General features: G+C 45.8%; 8 non-coding genes and 7 pseudogenes across 8 annotated transcripts; all 15 read left to right on the forward strand.

Annotated features, from left to right (window-relative positions):
* Positions 1 to 1817: 1817 nt before the first annotated feature.
* On the forward strand, positions 1818 to 2013 carry LOC141183403 (U2 spliceosomal RNA). The gene has a single exon (XR_012258369.1). It is a non-coding gene; the product is annotated as a U2 spliceosomal RNA (small nuclear RNA).
* Positions 2014 to 3128: 1115 nt separating this feature from the next.
* Positions 3129 to 3319, forward strand: LOC141183780 (U2 spliceosomal RNA). The gene has a single exon (XR_012258601.1). It is a non-coding gene; the product is annotated as a U2 spliceosomal RNA (small nuclear RNA).
* A 1115-nt stretch (positions 3320 to 4434) lies between these two features.
* LOC141183783 (U2 spliceosomal RNA) lies at positions 4435 to 4625 on the forward strand. The gene has a single exon (XR_012258602.1). It is a non-coding gene; the product is annotated as a U2 spliceosomal RNA (small nuclear RNA).
* A 1115-nt stretch (positions 4626 to 5740) lies between these two features.
* LOC141183785 (U2 spliceosomal RNA) lies at positions 5741 to 5931 on the forward strand. The gene has a single exon (XR_012258604.1). It is a non-coding gene; the product is annotated as a U2 spliceosomal RNA (small nuclear RNA).
* A 1115-nt stretch (positions 5932 to 7046) lies between these two features.
* LOC141183577 (U2 spliceosomal RNA) lies at positions 7047 to 7138 on the forward strand (annotated as a pseudogene).
* Positions 7139 to 7932: 794 nt separating this feature from the next.
* LOC141183437 (U2 spliceosomal RNA) lies at positions 7933 to 8112 on the forward strand (annotated as a pseudogene).
* A 1115-nt stretch (positions 8113 to 9227) lies between these two features.
* Positions 9228 to 9343, forward strand: LOC141183516 (U2 spliceosomal RNA; annotated as a pseudogene).
* A 524-nt stretch (positions 9344 to 9867) lies between these two features.
* On the forward strand, positions 9868 to 10051 carry LOC141183269 (U2 spliceosomal RNA). The gene has a single exon (XR_012258263.1). It is a non-coding gene; the product is annotated as a U2 spliceosomal RNA (small nuclear RNA).
* A 1115-nt stretch (positions 10052 to 11166) lies between these two features.
* LOC141183534 (U2 spliceosomal RNA) lies at positions 11167 to 11242 on the forward strand (annotated as a pseudogene).
* An 815-nt stretch (positions 11243 to 12057) lies between these two features.
* On the forward strand, positions 12058 to 12238 carry LOC141183420 (U2 spliceosomal RNA; annotated as a pseudogene).
* A 1115-nt stretch (positions 12239 to 13353) lies between these two features.
* LOC141183786 (U2 spliceosomal RNA) lies at positions 13354 to 13544 on the forward strand. Its single transcript, XR_012258605.1, has one exon. It is a non-coding gene; the product is annotated as a U2 spliceosomal RNA (small nuclear RNA).
* Positions 13545 to 14659: 1115 nt separating this feature from the next.
* On the forward strand, positions 14660 to 14850 carry LOC141183787 (U2 spliceosomal RNA). The gene has a single exon (XR_012258606.1). It is a non-coding gene; the product is annotated as a U2 spliceosomal RNA (small nuclear RNA).
* Positions 14851 to 15965: 1115 nt separating this feature from the next.
* On the forward strand, positions 15966 to 16057 carry LOC141183556 (U2 spliceosomal RNA; annotated as a pseudogene).
* A 799-nt stretch (positions 16058 to 16856) lies between these two features.
* On the forward strand, positions 16857 to 17040 carry LOC141183412 (U2 spliceosomal RNA). Its single transcript, XR_012258377.1, has one exon. It is a non-coding gene; the product is annotated as a U2 spliceosomal RNA (small nuclear RNA).
* A 1115-nt stretch (positions 17041 to 18155) lies between these two features.
* LOC141183557 (U2 spliceosomal RNA) lies at positions 18156 to 18247 on the forward strand (annotated as a pseudogene).
* The last annotated feature ends 776 nt before the right edge of the window (positions 18248 to 19023 follow it).

The raw sequence follows: 19023 nt of genomic DNA on the forward strand, positions 1-19023 counted from the left end.
ATTGGGGATTGTATGAGTCGTAAGCAGAAATGTTTGTTGTTTTCGGTTGATTTTGAAAAAGCTTTTGACCGTGTGTCACATAGCTTTATGTTTAAGGTTTTGTCTAAGATGGGTTATTCCAGGAATTTTGTAAACTGTGTTAGGAGTTTGTATTGTAATGTTTCAAGTGAATTTTTGGTGAATGGGTGGTTGAGTGAGAAAGTGAGAATTAAATCAGGAGTGCGTCAGGGGTGCCCTATGTCCCCTTTTTTGTTTATTAGTGTGATTGAAGTGTTGATGTGTATGGTTAGGAAGGATAAGGTTATGAGAGGTGTGATGATTCCTGGGAGTAATGGAAAGGATGTGAGAATTCTAGGTTACATGGATGATGTAGTGATTGTGAGTGGGAATATGGCTGCGATGAGTAGGGCAAGGTTGATATTAAGTTTGTTTTGTAGTGTCTCAGCTTTTAAGGTCAATTGGACTAAGAGTTCCTTTAAATGTTTTGGTGAGAGGAATGTACGGATGGATGGTGTGAGGTGTGAGGATGGTGCAATAAAGGTGCTTGGGATTAAGTTTAATGATGATTTGAAAGGAAATGAGAGTTGGGAAGATTGTGGGGTGAGAGTGGTGCGCAAGTTGATTTTTTGGCGAATGAGAGAATTAACTCTGACTGGGAAAGTTCTGATTATTAAGGCGGTTATTTTGCCTATTTTGTTGTTTGTTGCGAATGTATATCCTGCTGCTTTTAAGAAACTTAGGAAAACTGAGAAATTCATCTTTAATTTTCTTTGGGGAAGTCGCATGGAGAAATTGAAACGGGAATATGTCTATAAGTTATGTGTAAATGGTGGTTTGGATTTTCCAAATATTGATTTCTTTTTAGGGATTAGTTACGTGAAAATGGTGGTGGTGGTTCTAGGGAAAAGTAATAAGTGTGCTTATATGATGAAGTATTCGGCTGGATGGATGCTTTATGGCTTAAAGTGGGTCAAAAGGGATGCTAGAGTGCCTGTTGCTTTTAAGTGTCCTGTATGGTATGGTTGTGTTGAGAAATTTGTAAGGAAGTATGATTTGTTGTCCGTTAACATGAGTGATTTTAGGCAAAAGAAGAAAGTCATTAGGATGGTGCGTGAGCGTGAGGTGGTATGTAATATCAATGGGTTGAGAGGGGAGGAAGTAACCGAGATGTGGAGAAAATTAAGTATAGATGGTGTGACTAACAGACAGAGAGATATCGCTTGGATGATATTGCATGACATTTTGCCTGTTAGAGATGTGCAAAAGAAGAGGGATTTAGTTAAATCTGAGGTATGCCCGAGGGATGGATGTGGTTTGAGAGAGCATGTTAGACATATGGTATGGGATTGTGATTTTGCATATGATGTATGGAAGGGTATAGGGGGACTTTGCAAGGAATTGGTGGGTGTAAAGTATGTTAATTGGAAACTTGCTATGTTTGGGATGGGTGCATGTAGTAGAATTAAGGATAGGATTTTATGGTTGTTGGTGGTGTGTGTAATTGAAAGTTTGTGGGATGCGAGGAATTTGTTAGTTTTTAAAAGGAAGAAAATGTCAGTTAATGAATGTTTGAGATTGATTCTGTCACGTATGTATGTAATATACCTCTGGGATCAGGAACGTGGAAGTATTATAGATGCTGAAGGGATCTGGAAGTTTAAAAAGTGGAGGTTTTTGGTAAAGTTTAATTAGTATTGTATAATGTACCTGATGATAAGGTTTGGTTTTATTTTTGATTATATACCAAGTGTGATGAAAGGCTAAGTGTCAATGAAAGGCTTTTGTAAGTCGATTTGATTGAGCTTATGCTCCGGCCTATCTGATTTGGATAAAAAGAAAAAAAAAAAAAAAAAAAAAAAATCTGTTCTTATCAGTTTAATATCTGATACGTCCCCTATCTGGGGACCATATATTAAATGGATTTTTAGAACAGGGAGATGGAAAAAGAGCTTGCTCTGTCCACTCCACGCATTGACCTGGTATTGCAGTATCTCCAGGACCGGTGCACCCCTTCTTTAATGCAGTTTCTAAAATCAGAAAGAATTGAATTCAATGTTTTTTGTTCATTTTGCTTGTTTGTCGGATTTTGGGATGGACTCTTTGGCTTTGCTTTTCTTCTCCTCATTGGATTTTTCATGTTCAAAGTTGCAGAAGCCAGATTACAAGCTCATTTTGGTTCAACTTCAGCAACTGTGCATTGCATTGCCATGTAATGTGATGCAATGCTATCTTTCTAGCTCTCCCTTTTTACTTCCTTTTGGATAAACAGACATATTAGGCAAGCATTTTGGAGCTTTCACCTAAATAACTACAGGTGGTGAGATAAGCTGCACAATATAATTGACCTTTCAGTATATTGTTGCACACACACCATCTATTTAGCAAATGCCCTTGTTATCAACAGCAGCCTTTTAAACTCACCTGAGCTAACAGGTATGTGCGCTGGTTACTCTGCTGCGCTTAAAATTTCTTTTTTGGTTTGCTACAATGCCTTTTCTGAAACGTTGTCTCCTTCTGCTGGAACACTGACTTCTTTCATTTAATGCCTGCAGACTATAAAAGAGAACCCAACCCAAAAAGTTTGGTTGATTAGTCTGTGGCATTCTGTTAAACTGTTGCTTATGGCGGTCTCTGTGAGCTTCTCAGCGACATTCAGCCAGCCAGGTATCCTGCCTGCAGTAGATGGAATGTGGCAATGGAACGCTGGCTGCGCGTGTCATAATAGGCTCTGAGCCTTTATATACCTGTGCACAGCAGCAGCCACCTTCAGTCTGCTGCTGGACAGCCAGCAGCAGCAGCAGCAGGAGAGGTATGTAATCAGGAGCCCTCCTGCTAAGGTTAGACAGCTGCTCGTTCCACCCCACTCCCCGCCTTAATTGGTTCTCCTCCCTTCCAACGGTGTTGAGGCGGGTGGGAACAGCAGGGGGTGAAGGTGCTGTGTTTAAAGAGGTGGAGTTATGCAGATCTAAAACGCGTGGATTGCAGCAGCAGCAAGCCGAAAAGTGCAGGCATGTAAGGGATCTAGAGGTTGACAACATGTCTTCTTAACGGGAGTCCAGGAGCTCATCTCCACAAATGGACTTTTCAGGATCCTTGGGTGGCTCCGTAGTTTGAAACCAATTCTGGTTATCGCTTCTCGGCCTTTTGGCTAAGATCAAGTGTAGTATCTGTTCTTATCAGTTTAATATCTGATACGTCCCCTATCTGGGGACCATATATTAAATGGATTTTTAGAACAGGGAGATGGAAAAAGAGCTTGCTCTGTCCACTCCACGCATTGACCTGGTATTGCAGTATCTCCAGGACCGGTGCACCCCTTCTTTAATGCAGTTTCTAAAATCAGAAAGAATTGAATTCAATGTTTTTTGTTCATTTTGCTTGTTTGTCGGATTTTGGGATGGACTCTTTGGCTTTGCTTTTCTTCTCCTCATTGGATTTTTCATGTTCAAAGTTGCAGAAGCCAGATTACAAGCTCATTTTGGTTCAACTTCAGCAACTGTGCATTGCATTGCCATGTAATGTGATGCAATGCTATCTTTCTAGCTCTCCCTTTTTACTTCCTTTTGGATAAACAGACATATTAGGCAAGCATTTTGGAGCTTTCACCTAAATAACTACAGGTGGTGAGATAAGCTGCACAATATAATTGACCTTTCAGTATATTGTTGCACACACACCATCTATTTAGCAAATGCCCTTGTTATCAACAGCAGCCTTTTAAACTCACCTGAGCTAACAGGTATGTGCGCTGGTTACTCTGCTGCGCTTAAAATTTCTTTTTTGGTTTGCTACAATGCCTTTTCTGAAACGTTGTCTCCTTCTGCTGGAACACTGACTTCTTTCATTTAATGCCTGCAGACTATAAAAGAGAACCCAACCCAAAAAGTTTGGTTGATTAGTCTGTGGCATTCTGTTAAACTGTTGCTTATGGCGGTCTCTGTGAGCTTCTCAGCGACATTCAGCCAGCCAGGTATCCTGCCTGCAGTAGATGGAATGTGGCAATGGAACGCTGGCTGCGCGTGTCATAATAGGCTCTGAGCCTTTATATACCTGTGCACAGCAGCAGCCACCTTCAGTCTGCTGCTGGACAGCCAGCAGCAGCAGCAGCAGGAGAGGTATGTAATCAGGAGCCCTCCTGCTAAGGGTAGACAGTTGCTCGTTCCACCCCACTCCCCGCCTTAATTGGTTCTCCTCCCTTCCAACGGTGTTGAGGCGGGTGGGAACAGCAGGGGGTGAAGGTGCTGTGTTTAAAGAGGTGGAGTTATGCAGATCTAAAACGCGTGGATTGCAGCAGCAGCAAGCCGAAAAGTGCAGGCATGTAAGGGATCTAGAGGTTGACAACATGTCTTCTTAACGGGAGTCCAGGAGCTCATCTCCACAAATGGACTTTTCAGGATCCTTGGGTGGCTCCGTAGTTTGAAACCAATTCTGGTTATCGCTTCTCGGCCTTTTGGCTAAGATCAAGTGTAGTATCTGTTCTTATCAGTTTAATATCTGATACGTCCCCTATCTGGGGACCATATATTAAATGGATTTTTAGAACAGGGAGATGGAAAAAGAGCTTGCTCTGTCCACTCCACGCATTGACCTGGTATTGCAGTATCTCCAGGACCGGTGCACCCCTTCTTTAATGCAGTTTCTAAAATCAGAAAGAATTGAATTCATTGTTTTTTGTTCATTTTGCTTGTTTGTCGGATTTTGGGATGGACTCTTTGGCTTTGCTTTTCTTCTCCTCATTGGATTTTTCATGTTCAAAGTTGCAGAAGCCAGATTACAAGCTCATTTTGGTTCAACTTCAGCAACTGTGCATTGCATTGCCATGTAATGTGATGCAATGCTATCTTTCTAGCTCTCCCTTTTTACTTCCTTTTGGATAAACAGACATATTAGGCAAGCATTTTGGAGCTTTCACGTAAATAACTACAGGTGGTGAGATAAGCTGCACAATATAATTGACCTTTCAGTATATTGTTGCACACACACCATCTATTTAGCAAATGCCCTTGTTATCAACAGCAGCCTTTTAAACTCACCTGAGCTAACAGGTATGTGCGCTGGTTACTCTGCTGCGCTTAAAATTTCTTTTTTGGTTTGCTACAATGCCTTTTCTGAAACGTTGTCTCCTTCTGCTGGAACACTGACTTCTTTCATTTAATGCCTGCAGACTATAAAAGAGAACCCAACCCAAAAAGTTTGGTTGATTAGTCTGTGGCATTCTGTTAAACTGTTGCTTATGGCGGTCTCTGTGAGCTTCTCAGCGACATTCAGCCAGCCAGGTATCCTGCCTGCAGTAGATGGAATGTGGCAATGGAACGCTGGCTGCGCGTGTCATAATAGGCTCTGAGCCTTTATATACCTGTGCACAGCAGCAGCCACCTTCAGTCTGCTGCTGGACAGCCAGCAGCAGCAGCAGCAGGAGAGGTATGTAATCAGGAGCCCTCCTGCTAAGGGTAGACAGCTGCTCGTTCCACCCCACTCCCCGCCTTAATTGGTTCTCCTCCCTTCCAACGGTGTTGAGGCGGGTGGGAACAGCAGGGGGTGAAGGTGCTGTGTTTAAAGAGGTGGAGTTATGCAGATCTAAAACGCGTGGATTGCAGCAGCAGCAAGCCGAAAAGTGCAGGCATGTAAGGGATCTAGAGGTTGACAACATGTCTTCTTAACGGGAGTCCAGGAGCTCATCTCCACAAATGGACTTTTCAGGATCCTTGGGTGGCTCCGTAGTTTGAAACCAATTCTGGTTATCGCTTCTCGGCCTTTTGGCTAAGATCAAGTGTAGTATCTGTTCTTATCAGTTTAATATCTGATACGTCCCCTATCTGGGGACCATATATTAAATGGATTTTTAGAACAGGGAGATGGAAAAAGAGCTTGCTCTGTCCACTCCACGCATTGACCTGGTATTGCAGTATCTCCAGGACCGGTGCACCCCTTCTTTAATGCAGTTTCTAAAATCAGAAAGAATTGAATTCATTGTTTTTTGTTCATTTTGCTTGTTTGTCGGATTTTGGGATGGACTCTTTGGCTTTGCTTTTCTTCTCCTCATTGGATTTTTCATGTTCAAAGTTGCAGAAGCCAGATTACAAGCTCATTTTGGTTCAACTTCAGCAACTGTGCATTGCATTGCCATGTAATGTGATGCAATGCTATCTTTCTAGCTCTCCCTTTTTACTTCCTTTTGGATAAACAGACATATTAGGCAAGCATTTTGGAGCTTTCACCTAAATAACTACAGGTGGTGAGATAAGCTGCACAATATAATTGACCTTTCAGTATATTGTTGCACACACACCATCTATTTAGCAAATGCCCTTGTTATCAACAGCAGCCTTTTAAACTCACCTGAGCTAACAGGTATGTGCGCTGGTTACTCTGCTGCGCTTAAAATTTCTTTTTTGGTTTGCTACAATGCCTTTTCTGAAACGTTGTCTCCCTCTGCTGGAACACTGACTTCTTTCATTTAATGCCTGCAGACTATAAAAGAGAACCCAACCCAAAAAGTTTGGTTGATTAGTCTGTGGCATTCTGTTAAACTGTTGCTTATGGCGGTCTCTGTGAGCTTCTCAGCGACATTCAGCCAGCCAGGTATCCTGCCTGCAGTAGATGGAATGTGGCAATGGAACGCTGGCTGCGCGTGTCATAATAGGCTCTGAGCCTTTATATACCTGTGCACAGCAGCAGCCACCTTCAGTCTGCTGCTGGACAGCCAGCAGCAGCAGCAGCAGGAGAGGTATGTAATCAGGAGCCCTCCTGCTAAGGGTAGACAGCTGCTCGTTCCACCCCACCCCCCGCCTTAATTGGTTCTCCTCCCTTCCAACGGTGTTGAGGCGGGTGGGAACAGCAGGGGGTGAAGGTGCTGTGTTTAAAGAGGTGGAGTTATGCAGATCTAAAACGCGTGGATTGCAGCAGCAGCAAGCCGAAAAGTGCAGGCATGTAAGGGATCTAGAGGTTGACAACATGTCTTCTTAACGGGAGTCCAGGAGCTCATCTCCACAAATGGACTTTTCAGGATCCTTGGGTGGCTCCGTAGTTTGAAACCAATTCTGGTTATCTCTTCTCGGCCTTTTGGCTAAGATCAAGTGTAGTATCTTTCGAAAAGGCGGTTTTGGATGTTGGCCGCCCTAGTAGATTGATACATTATGCACACTGGGGTTTAGGCGCTTGTTAGTACGCCAGGTGGCTAATATAGTCATCTGTTGGAAAGCATGGCCCCCCAGGATCGACGCCATTGGGCCGGGGAAGATCGAAAGCCCGAAGTGTGAAGTGCCCCAGGAGTGGTGACCCTGGGGTGCCTTAACTCACTGGGATTGGGAACCCCACTTGAGTTTATGGCACATTTGCACAAGCACTTCAAATTTTCTTTCTTCGCACACACCCTTATTCCGGGCCTTCTGGCCTTAGGATGGGGAATTCTTCAATTCCCGGTCGAAGGTCCGGGCAGTATTATACTGTGAAACCTTCACTATTTATTTAATTTCTTTGTCACTGTGTGTCCACTTATTCACGTGTGTCACGTCCTACTAGGATTTTGTCGGGATGCGGTTCCCTTACGGGTTCCTCTCTTGGCAGGTCTAGGGGGGGAGTGTGTGGCCATCAGGTTCCGCTCCCCCCTGAACCCCCCTGGCTCTCCTCTTTTGGAAGGAGAGCGTTGTTGGCTCCCCTCTTCCGGGAGCGGAGCACAGTCTTTGGCTCCCAGTGCCTTGCTCGGGTGAGAACTCGGGCAGGTGCTGGGGGTAAGATTGGGTCGCCTCTGGCTTCGGCTGGAGGTGGCTTTTTGTCCCTGTTCCTCGCTGTGGCCTTTTAGCTCGGAGGGACGGGGAATGGTTTGGGGGACCCTTCTCCTTTTGGAGAGGGTTTCAAGAAGACCAGCATCCTAGTGCACTTTTTTTGTGGCACTTGTCACTTTTTTAAGCGCACTCGGGTTTTGTACACGAATTCGGGCTTTCAAAGAAAAAAAAAAAATCTGTTCTTATCAGTTTAATATCTGATACGTCCCCTATCTGGGGACCATATATTAAATGGATTTTTAGAACAGGGAGATGGAAAAAGAGCTTGCTCTGTCCACTCCACGCATTGACCTGGTATTGCAGTATCTCCAGGACCGGTGCACCCCTTCTTTAATGCAGTTTCTAAAATCAGAAAGAATTGAATTCAATGTTTTTTGTTCATTTTGCTTGTTTGTCGGATTTTGGGATGGACTCTTTGGCTTTGCTTTTCTTCTCCTCATTGGATTTTTCATGTTCAAAGTTGCAGAAGCCAGATTACAAGCTCATTTTGGTTCAACTTCAGCAACTGTGCATTGCATTGCCATGTAATGTGATGCAATGCTATCTTTCTAGCTCTCCCTTTTTACTTCCTTTTGGATAAACAGACATATTAGGCAAGCATTTTGGAGCTTTCACCTAAATAACTACAGGTGGTGAGATAAGCTGCACAATATAATTGACCTTTCAGTATATTGTTGCACACACACCATCTATTTAGCAAATACCCTTGTTATCAACAGCAGCCTTTTAAACTCACCTGAGCTAACAGGTATGTGCGCTGGTTACTCTGCTGCGCTTAAAATTTCTTTTTTGGTTTGCTACAATGCCTTTTCTGAAACGTTGTCTCCTTCTGCTGGAACACTGACTTCTTTCATTTAATGCCTGCAGACTATAAAAGAGAACCCAACCCAAAAAGTTTGGTTGATTAGTCTGTGGCATTCTGTTAAACTGTTGCTTATGGCGGTCTCTGTGAGCTTCTCAGCGACATTCAGCCAGCCAGGTATCCTGCCTGCAGTAGATGGAATGTGGCAATGGAACGCTGGCTGCGCGAGTCATAATAGGCTCTGAGCCTTTTTATACCTGTGCACAGCAGCAGCCACCTTCAGTCTGCTGCTGGACAGCCAGCAGCAGCAGCAGCAGGAGAGGTATGTAATCAGGAGCCCTCCTGCTAAGGGTAGACAGCTGCTCGTTCCACCCCACCCCCCGCCTTAATTGGTTCTCCTCCCTTCCAACGGTGTTGAGGCGGGTGGGAACAGCAGGGGGTGAAGGTGCTGTGTTTAAAGAGGTGGAGTTATGCAGATCTAAAACGCGTGGATTGCAGCAGCAGCAAGCCGAAAAGTGCAGGCATGTAAGGGATCTAGAGGTTGACAACATGTCTTCTTAACGGGAGTCCAGGAGCTCATCTCCACAAATGGACTTTTCAGGATCCTTGGGTGGCTCCGTAGTTTGAAACCAATTCTGGTTATCGCTTCTCGGCCTTTTGGCTAAGATCAAGTGTAGTATCTTTTGAAAAGGCAGTTTTGTCCTTGGGCTGCCCTAGTAAATTGATGCATATTACACACTGGTTTGGTGCACTTGTTAGTACGCCAGGTGGCTCATAGAGTTATCTGATGGAAAACATGGCCCTCCAGGATCGAAGTCACTATGCTGGGTAAGTGTGAGGGCTTTGGAGCAATGTGCCCCAGGAGTAGGCGCCCTGGTGGGAGTCCAAGCTTACTGGGACTGGGAACCCCAGAAAGACTTGGCTTCGTAGCACGCCGCACCTTTGCCAATCATACTTTCTGAGCAACCCCCCCTATTCCTGGCCTCCGGGCTAGGAAGGGGAATTTTTATAAACCCGGTCGGAGGTCCGGTCAGCTTTGGGCTGAGAAACCAACACAGGCTCCAGCTCCACTAGGGTGGCAGCCTAGATGGAAGCTGGGAGCACGAAAACGGCTCTTCTCCGGCTTCGGCTAGGGAGAGCATCGGAGATCCCTGACCCTCGCTGTGGCCTTCTGGCTCGGAGGGATGGGGATGGTTTATTGGGGACCCTCTCCTCCGGGAAGGGTCCCCATGAATCCTCGCCTCGTGCGCTGTTTTGGTGTGACTTCGGTCACATTTTTCAGTGCCTTGGATGCAGCTTCAATCAAAAAAAATCTGTTCTTATCAGTTTAATATCTGATACGTCCCCTATCTGGGGACCATATATTAAATGGATTTTTAGAACAGGGAGATGGAAAAAGAGCTTGCTCTGTCCACTCCACGCATTGACCTGGTATTGCAGTATCTCCAGGACCGGTGCACCCCTTCTTTAATGCAGTTTCTAAAATCAGAAAGAATTGAATTCAATGTTTTTTGTTCATTTTGCTTGTTTGTCGGATTTTGGGATGGACTCTTTGGCTTTGCTTTTCTTCTCCTCATTGGATTTTTCATGTTCAAAGTTGCAGAAGCCAGATTACAAGCTCATTTTGGTTCAACTTCAGCAACTGTGCATTGCATTGCCATGTAATGTGATGCAATGCTATCTTTCTAGCTCTCCCTTTTTACTTCCTTTTGGATAAACAGACATATTAGGCAAGCATTTTGGAGCTTTCACCTAAATAACTACAGGTGGTGAGATAAGCTGCACAATATAATTGACCTTTCAGTATATTGTTGCACACACACCATCTATTTAGCAAATGCCCTTGTTATCAACAGCAGCCTTTTAAACTCACCTGAGCTAACAGGTATGTGCGCTGGTTACTCTGCTGCGCTTAAAATTTCTTTTTTGGTTTGCTACAATGCCTTTTCTGAAACGTTGTCTCCTTCTGCTGGAACACTGACTTCTTTCATTTAATGCCTGCAGACTATAAAAGAGAACCCAACCCAAAAAGTTTGGTTGATTAGTCTGTGGCATTCTGTTAAACTGTTGCTTATGGCGGTCTCTGTGAGCTTCTCAGCGACATTCAGCCAGCCAGGTATCCTGCCTGCAGTAGATGGAATGTGGCAATGGAACGCTGGCTGCGCGTGTCATAATAGGCTCTGAGCCTTTATATACCTGTGCACAGCAGCAGCCACCTTCAGTCTGCTGCTGGACAGCCAGCAGCAGCAGCAGCAGGAGAGGTATGTAATCAGGAGCCCTCCTGCTAAGGGTAGACAGCTGCTCGTTCCACCCCACCCCCCGCCTTAATTGGTTCTCCTCCCTTCCAACGGTGTTGAGGCGGGTGGGAACAGCAGGGGGTGAAGGTGCTGTGTTTAAAGAGGTGGAGTTATGCAGATCTAAAACGCGTGGATTGCAGCAGCAGCAAGCCGAAAAGTGCAGGCATGTAAGGGATCTAGAGGTTGACAACATGTCTTCTTAACGGGAGTCCAGGAGCTCATCTCCACAAATGGACTTTTCAGGATCCTTGGGTGGCTCCGTAGTTTGAAACCAATTCTGGTTATCGCTTCTCGGCCTTTTGGCTAAGATCAAGTGTAGTATCTTTCGAAAAGGCGGTTTTGGATGTTGGCCACCCTAGTAGATTGATACATTATGCACACTGGGGTTTAGGCGCTTGTTAGTACGCCAGGTGGCTAATATAGTCATCTGGTGGAAAGCATGGCCCCCCAGGATCGACGCCATTGGGCCGGGGAAGATCGAAAGCCCGAAGTGTGAAGTGCCCCAGGAGTGGTGACCCTGGGGTGCCTTAACTCACTGGGATTGGGAACCCCACTTGAGTTTATGGCACATTTGCACTAGCACTTCAATATTTCTTTCTTCACACACACCCTTATTCCGGGCCTTCTGGCCTTAGGATGGGGAATTTTTCAATTCCCGGTCGAAGGTCCGGGCAGTATTATACTGTGAAACCTTCACTATTTATTTAATTTTTTTTTGTCACTGTGTGTCCACTTTTTCACGTGTGTCCACGTCCTTACTAGGATTTTGTCGGGATGCGGTTCCCTTACGGGTTCCTCTCTTGGCAGGTCTAGGGGGGGAGTGTGTGGCCATCAGGTTCCGCTCCCCCCTGAACCCCACTGGCTCTCCTCTTTCGGGAGGAGAGCGTTGTTGGCTCCCCTCTTCCGGGAGGGGAGCACAGTCTTTGGCTCCCAGTGCCTTGCTCGGGTGAGAACTCGGGCAGGTATTGGGGGTAAGATTGGGTCGCCTCTGGCTCCGGCTGGAGGTGGCTATTTGTCCCTGTTCCTCGCTGTGGCCTTCTGGCTCGGAGGGACGGGGAATGGTTTGGGGGACCCTTCTCCTTTTGGAGAGGGTTTCAAGAAGACCAGCATCCTAGTGCACTTTTTTTTGTGGCACTTGTCACTATTTTAAGCGCACTCGGGTTTTGTACACGAATTCGGGCTTTCAAAAAAAAAAAAAAAAATCTGTTCTTATCAGTTTAATATCTGATACGTCCCCTATCTGGGGACCATATATTAAATGGATTTTTAGAACAGGGAGATGGAAAAAGAGCTTGCTCTGTCCACTCCACGCATTGACCTGGTATTGCAGTATCTCCAGGACCGGTGCACCCCTTCTTTAATGCAGTTTCTAAAATCAGAAAGAATTGAATTCAATGTTTTTTGTTCATTTTGCTTGTTTGTCGGATTTTGGGATGGACTCTTTGGCTTTGCTTTTCTTCTCCTCATTGGATTTTTCATGTTCAAAGTTGCAGAAGCCAGATTACAAGCTCATTTTGGTTCAACTTCAGCAACTGTGCATTGCATTGCCATGTAATGTGATGCAATGCTATCTTTCTAGCTCTCCCTTTTTACTTCCTTTTGGATAAACAGACATATTAGGCAAGCATTTTGGAGCTTTCACCTAAATAACTACAGGTGGTGAGATAAGCTGCACAATATAATTGACCTTTCAGTATATTGTTGCACACACACCATCTATTTAGCAAATGCCCTTGTTATCAACAGCAGCCTTTTAAACTCACCTGAGCTAACAGGTATGTGCGCTGGTTACTCTGCTGCGCTTAAAATTTCTTTTTTGGTTTGCTACAATGCCTTTTCTGAAACGTTGTCTCCTTCTGCTGGAACACTGACTTCTTTCATTTAATGCCTGCAGACTATAAAAGAGAACCCAACCCAAAAAGTTTGGTTGATTAGTCTGTGGCATTCTGTTAAACTGTTGCTTATGGCGGTCTCTGTGAGCTTCTCAGCGACATTCAGCCAGCCAGGTATCCTGCCTGCAGTAGATGGAATGTGGCAATGGAACGCTGGCTGCGCGTGTCATAATAGGCTCTGAGCCTTTATATACCTGTGCACAGCAGCAGCCACCTTCAGTCTGCTGCTGGACAGCCAGCAGCAGCAGCAGCAGGAGAGGTATGTAATCAGGAGCCCTCCTGCTAAGGGTAGACAGCTGCTCGTTCCACCCCACCCCCCGCCTTAATTGGTTCTCCTCCCTTCCAACGGTGTTGAGGCGGGTGGGAACAGCAGGGGGTGAAGGTGCTGTGTTTAAAGAGGTGGAGTTATGCAGATCTAAAACGCGTGGATTGCAGCAGCAGCAAGCCGAAAAGTGCAGGCATGTAAGGGATCTAGAGGTTGACAACATGTCTTCTTAACGGGAGTCCAGGAGCTCATCTCCACAAATGGACTTTTCAGGATCCTTGGGTGGCTCCGTAGTTTGAAACCAATTCTGGTTATCGCTTCTCGGCCTTTTGGCTAAGATCAAGTGTAGTATCTGTTCTTATCAGTTTAATATCTGATACGTCCCCTATCTGGGGACCATATATTAAATGGATTTTTAGAACAGGGAGATGGAAAAAGAGCTTGCTCTGTCCACTCCACGCATTGACCTGGTATTGCAGTATCTCCAGGACCGGTGCACCCCTTCTTTAATGCAGTTTCTAAAATCAGAAAGAATTGAATTCAATGTTTTTTGTTCATTTTGCTTGTTTGTCGGATTTTGGGATGGACTCTTTGGCTTTGCTTTTCTTCTCCTCATTGGATTTTTCATGTTCAAAGTTGCAGAAGCCAGATTACAAGCTCATTTTGGTTCAACTTCAGCAACTGTGCATTGCATTGCCATGTAATGTGATGCAATGCTATCTTTCTAGCTCTCCCTTTTTACTTCCTTTTGGATAAACAGACATATTAGGCAAGCATTTTGGAGCTTTCACCTAAATAACTACAGGTGGTGAGATAAGCTGCACAATATAATTGACCTTTCAGTATATTGTTGCACACACACCATCTATTTAGCAAATGCCCTTGTTATCAACAGCAGCCTTTTAAACTCACCTGAGCTAACAGGTATGTGCGCTGGTTACTCTGCTGCGCTTAAAATTTCTTTTTTGGTTTGCTACAATGCCTTTTCTGAAACGTTGTCTCCTTCTGCTGGAACACTGACTTCTTTCATTTAATGCCTGCAGACTATAAAAGAGAACCCAACCCAAAAAGTTTGGTTGATTAGTCTGTGGCATTCTGTTAAACTGTTGCTTATGGCGGTCTCTGTGAGCTTCTCAGCGACATTCAGCCAGCCAGGTATCCTGCCTGCAGTAGATGGAATGTGGCAATGGAACGCTGGCTGCGCGTGTCATAATAGGCTCTGAGCCTTTATATACCTGTGCACAGCAGCAGCCACCTTCAGTCTGCTGCTGGACAGCGAGCAGCAGCAGCAGCAGGAGAGGTATGTAATCAGGAGCCCTCCTGCTAAGGGTAGACAGCTGCTCGTTCCACCCCACCCCCCGCCTTAATTGGTTCTCCTCCCTTCCAACGGTGTTGAGGCGGGTGGGAACAGCAGGGGGTGAAGGTGCTGTGTTTAAAGAGGTGGAGTTATGCAGATCTAAAACGCGTGGATTGCAGCAGCAGCAAGCCGAAAAGTGCAGGCATGTAAGGGATCTAGAGGTTGACAACATGTCTTCTTAACGGGAGTCCAGGAGCTCATCTCCACAAATGGACTTTTCAGGATCCTTGGGTGGCTCCGTAGTTTGAAACCAATTCTGGTTATCGCTTCTCGGCCTTTTGGCTAAGATCAAGTGTAGTATCTGTTCTTATCAGTTTAATATCTGATACGTCCCCTATCTGGGGACCATATATTAAATGGATTTTTAGAACAGGGAGATGGAAAAAGAGCTTGCTCTGTCCACTCCACGCATTGACCTGGTATTGCAGTATCTCCAGGACCGGTGCACCCCTTCTTTAATGCAGTTTCTAAAATCAGAAAGAATTGAATTCAATGTTTTTTGTTCATTTTGCTTGTTTGTCGGATTTTGGGATGGACTCTTTGGCTTTGCTTTTCTTCTCCTCATTGGATTTTTCATGTTCAAAGTTGCAGAAGCCAGATTACAAGCTCATTTTGGTTCAACTTCAGCAACTGTGCATTGCATTGCCATGTAATGTGATGCAATGCTATCTTTCTAGCTCTCCCTTTTTACTTCCTTTTGGATAAACAGACATATTAGGCAAGCATTTTGGAGCTTTCACCTAAATAACTACAGGTGGTGAGATAAGCTGCACAATATAATTGACCTTTCAGTATATTGTTGCACACACACCATCTATTTAGCAAATGCCCTTGTTATCAACAGCAGCCTTTTAAACTCACCTGAGCTAACAGGTATGTGCGCTGGTTACTCTGCTGCGCTTAAAATTTCTTTTTTGGTTTGCTACAATGCCTTTTCTGAAACGTTGTCTCCTTCTGCTGGAACACTGACTTCTTTCATTTAATGCCTGCAGACTATAAAAGAGAACCCAACCCAAAAAGTTTGGTTGATTAGTCTGTGGCATTCTGTTAAACTGTTGCTTATGGCGGTCTCTGTGAGCTTCTCAGCGACATTCAGCCAGCCAGGTATCCTGCCTGCAGTAGATGGAATGTGGCAATGGAACGCTGGCTGCGCGTGTCATAATAGGCTCTGAGCCTTTATATACCTGTGCACAGCAGCAGCCACCTTCAGTCTGCTGCTGGACAGCCAGCAGCAGCAGCAGCAGGAGAGGTATGTAATCAGGAGCCCTCCTGCTAAGGGTAGACAGCTGCTCGTTCCACCCCACCCCCCGCCTTAATTGGTTCTCCTCCCTTCCAACGGTGTTGAGGCGGGTGGGAACAGCAGGGGGTGAAGGTGCTGTGTTTAAAGAGGTGGAGTTATGCAGATCTAAAACGCGTGGATTGCAGCAGCAGCAAGCCGAAAAGTGCAGGCATGTAAGGGATCTAGAGGTTGACAACATGTCTTCTTAACGGGAGTCCAGGAGCTCATCTCCACAAATGGACTTTTCAGGATCCTTGGGTGGCTCCGTAGTTTGAAACCAATTCTGGTTATCGCTTCTCGGCCTTTTGGCTAAGATCAAGTGTAGTATCTTTCGAAAAGGCGGTTTTGGATGTTGGCCGCCCTAGTAGATTGATACATTATGCACACTGGGGTTTAGGCGCTTGTTAGTACGCCAGGTGGCTAATATAGTCATCTGGTGGAAAGCATGGCCCCCCAGGATCGACGCCATTGGGCCGGGGAAGATCGAAAGCCCGAAGTGTGAAGTGCCCCAGGAGTGGTGACCCTGGGGTGCCTTAACTCACTGGGATTGGGAACCCCACTTGAGTTTATGGCACATTTGCACTAGCACTTCAATATTTCTTTCTTCACACACACCCTTATTCCGGGCCTTCTGGCCTTAGGATGGGGAATTTTTCAATTCCCGGTCGAAGGTCCGGGCAGTATTATACTGTGAAACCTTCACTATTTATTTAATTTTTTTTTGTCACTGTGTGTCCACTTTTTCACGTGTGTCCACGTCCTTACTAGGATTTTGTCGGGATGCGGTTCCCTTACGGGTTCCTCTCTTGGCAGGTCTAGGGGGGGAGTGTGTGGCCATCAGGTTCCGCTCCCCCCTGAACCCCACTGGCTCTCCTCTTTCGGGAGGAGAGCGTTGTTGGCTCCCCTCTTCCGGGAGGGGAGCACAGTCTTTGGCTCCCAGTGCCTTGCTCGGGTGAGAACTCGGGCAGGTATTGGGGGTAAGATTGGGTCGCCTCTGGCTCCGGCTGGAGGTGGCTATTTGTCCCTGTTCCTCGCTGTGGCCTTCTGGCTCGGAGGGACGGGGAATGGTTTGGGGGACCCTTCTCCTTTTGGAGAGGGTTTCAAGAAGACCAGCATCCTAGTGCACTTTTTTTTGTGGCACTTGTCACTTTTTTAAGCGCACTCGGGTTTTCTACACGAATTCGGGCTTTCGATAAAAAAAAAAAAAAAAATCTGTTCTTATCAGTTTAATATCTGATACGTCCCCTATCTGGGGACCATATATTAAATGGATTTTTAGAACAGGGAGATGGAAAAAGAGCTTGCTCTGTCCACTCCACGCATTGACCTGGTATTGCAGTATCTCCAGGACCGGTGCACCCCTTCTTTAATGCAGTTTCTAAAATCAGAAAGAATTGAATTCAATGTTTTTTGTTCATTTTGCTTGTTTGTCGGATTTTGGGATGGACTCTTTGGCTTTGCTTTTCTTCTCCTCATTGGATTTTTCATGTTCAAAGTTGCAGAAGCCAGATTACAAGCTCATTTTGGTTCAACTTCAGCAACTGTGCATTGCATTGCCATGTAATGTGATGCAATGCTATCTTTCTAGCTCTCCCTTTTTACTTCCTTTTGGATAAACAGACATATTAGGCAAGCATTTTGGAGCTTTCACCTAAATAACTACAGGTGGTGAGATAAGCTGCACAATATAATTGACCTTTCAGTATATTGTTGCACACACACCATCTATTTAGCAAATGCCCTTGTTATCAACAGCAGCCTTTTAAACTCACCTGAGCTAACAGGTATGTGCGCTGGTTACTCTGCTGCGCTTAAAATTTCTTTTTTGGTTTGCTACAATGCCTTTTCTGAAACGTTGTCTCCTTCTGCTGGAACACTGACTTCTTTCATTTAATGCCTGCAGACTATAAAAGAGAACCCAACCCAAAAAGTTTGGTTGATTAGTCTGTGGCATTCTGTTAAACTGTTGCTTATGGCGGTCTCTGTGAGCTTCTCAGCGACATTCAGCCAGCCAGGTATCCTGCCTGCAGTAGATGGAATGTGGCAATGGAACGCTGGCTGCGCGTGTCATAATAGGCTCTGAGCCTTTATATACCTGTGCACAGCAGCAGCCACCTTCAGTCTGCTGCTGGACAGCCAGCAGCAGCAGCAGCAGGAGAGGTATGTAATCAGGAGCCCTCCTGCTAAGGGTAGACAGCTGCTCGTTCCACCCCACCCCCCGCCTTAATTGGTTCTCCTCCCTTCCAACGGTGTTGAGGCGGGTGGGAACAGCAGGGGGTGAAGGTGCTGTGTTTAAAGAGGTGGAGTTATGCAGATCTAAAACGCGTGGATTGCAGCAGCAGCAAGCCGAAAAGTGCAGGCATGTAAGGGATCTAGAGGTTGACAACATGTCTTCTTAACGGGAGTCCAGGAGCTCATCTCCACAAATGGACTTTTCAGGATCCTTGGGTGGCTCCGTAGTTTGAAACCAATTCTGGTTATCGCTTCTCGGCCTTTTGGCTAAGATCAAGTGTAGTATCTTTCGAAAAGGCGGTTTTGGATGTTGGCCGCCCTAGTAGATTGATACATTATGCACACTGGGGTTTAGGCGCTTGTTAGTACGCCAGGTGGCTAATATAGTCATCTGGTGGAAAGCATGGCCCCCCAGGATCGACGCCATTGGGCCGGGGAAGATCGAAAGCCCGAAGTGTGAAGTGCCCCAGGAGTGGTGACCCTGGGGTGCCTTAACTCACTGGGATTGGGAACCCCACTTGAGTTTATGGCACATTTGCACTAGCACTTCAATATTTCTTTCTTCACACACACCCTTATTCCGGGCCTTCTGGCCTTAGGATGGGGAATTTTTCAATTCCCGGTCGAAGGTCCGGGCAGTATTATACTGTGAAACCTTCACTATTTATTTAATTTTTTTTTGTCACTGTGTGTCCACTTTTTCACGTGTGTCCACGTCCTTACTAGGATTTTGTCGGGATGCGATTCCCTTACGGGTTCCTCTCTTGGCAGGTCTAGGGGGGGAGTGTGTGGCCATCAGGTTCCGCTCCCCCCTGAACCACACTGGCTCTCCTCTTTCGGGAGGAGAGCGTTGTTGGCTCCCCTCTTCCGGGAGGGGAGCACAGTCTTTGGCTCCCAGTGCCTTGCTCGGGTGAGAACTCGGGCAGGTATTGGGGGTAAGATTGGGTCGCCTCTGGCTCCGGCTGGAGGTGGCTATTTGTCCCTGTTCCTCGCTGTGGCCTTCTGGCTCGGAGGGACGGGGAATGGTTTGGGGGACCCTTCTCCTTTTGGAGAGGGTTTCAAGAAGACCAGCATCCTAGTGCACTTTTTTTTGTGGCACTTGTCACTTTTTTAAG

This window comes from Phyllobates terribilis, unplaced genomic scaffold (genome assembly GCF_046119375.1).
Source record: "Phyllobates terribilis strain yellow unplaced genomic scaffold, ASM4611937v1 Scaffold_38__1_contigs__length_12584779, whole genome shotgun sequence".
Classification (NCBI taxonomy): domain Eukaryota; kingdom Metazoa; phylum Chordata; class Amphibia; order Anura; family Dendrobatidae; genus Phyllobates; species Phyllobates terribilis.